The sequence below is a fragment of the Arachis ipaensis genome, chromosome B09 (genome assembly GCF_000816755.2).
Source record: "Arachis ipaensis cultivar K30076 chromosome B09, Araip1.1, whole genome shotgun sequence".
NCBI classification, from domain to species: Eukaryota; Viridiplantae; Streptophyta; class Magnoliopsida; order Fabales; family Fabaceae; genus Arachis; species Arachis ipaensis.
In genome coordinates, this window is record NC_029793.2 from 62113354 (window position 1) to 62114096 (window position 743).

The following is a 743-nucleotide window of genomic DNA, read 5'->3' on the forward strand; positions in this document are numbered from 1 at the left end:
TTGCCGGGGATTGTTCGAGTTTGGACAACTGACGGTTCATCTTGTTGCTCAGATTAGGTAATTTTCTTTTTATTTTATTTTCAAAAAAAATTTTTCAAAAAATATTTCTAAAATTTTCTCATCTGTTTTCGAAAATAATATAAAAATGTTTTCAAAAAGTTTATTCAAAATTTTTAAGAATGAATTCTAGTGTTTCATGAAGCATGTGAAGCCTGGCTGGCTGTAAAGCTATGTCTAAAATTTATTTGGACTGAGGCTTGCAATTTGTTATCAAGAGCAATATACTGTGGTGTTAAATGCTGAAGCTTGGCTGGCCATTGGCCATTTCTAGTGTTTTGGACCGGAGCTTTCATTGAAAGCTTGGCTGGCTCATGAGCCATGTCTAATTCCTGGACTGAAGCTTTAGACTAAGAATGCAAGATTCCTGGAATTCATGTTAAAAATTTTTGGAATCCTTATTTTTTTCCTTTTCATATAATTTTCGAAAAATACCAAAAAAATTAGAAAATCATAAAAATCAAAAATATTTTTTTTGTGTTTCTTGTTTGAGTCTTGAGTCATGTTATAAGTTTGGTGTCAATTGCATATGCATCTTACATTTTTCGAAAATTTCATGCATTCATAGTGTTCTTCATGATCTTCAAGTTGTTCTTGGTAAGTCTTCTTGTTTGATCTTGATGATATTTTGTTTTATGTTGTATGGTGTTTATCATATGCATTCTTGAATTCTTAGTGTCTAAGCA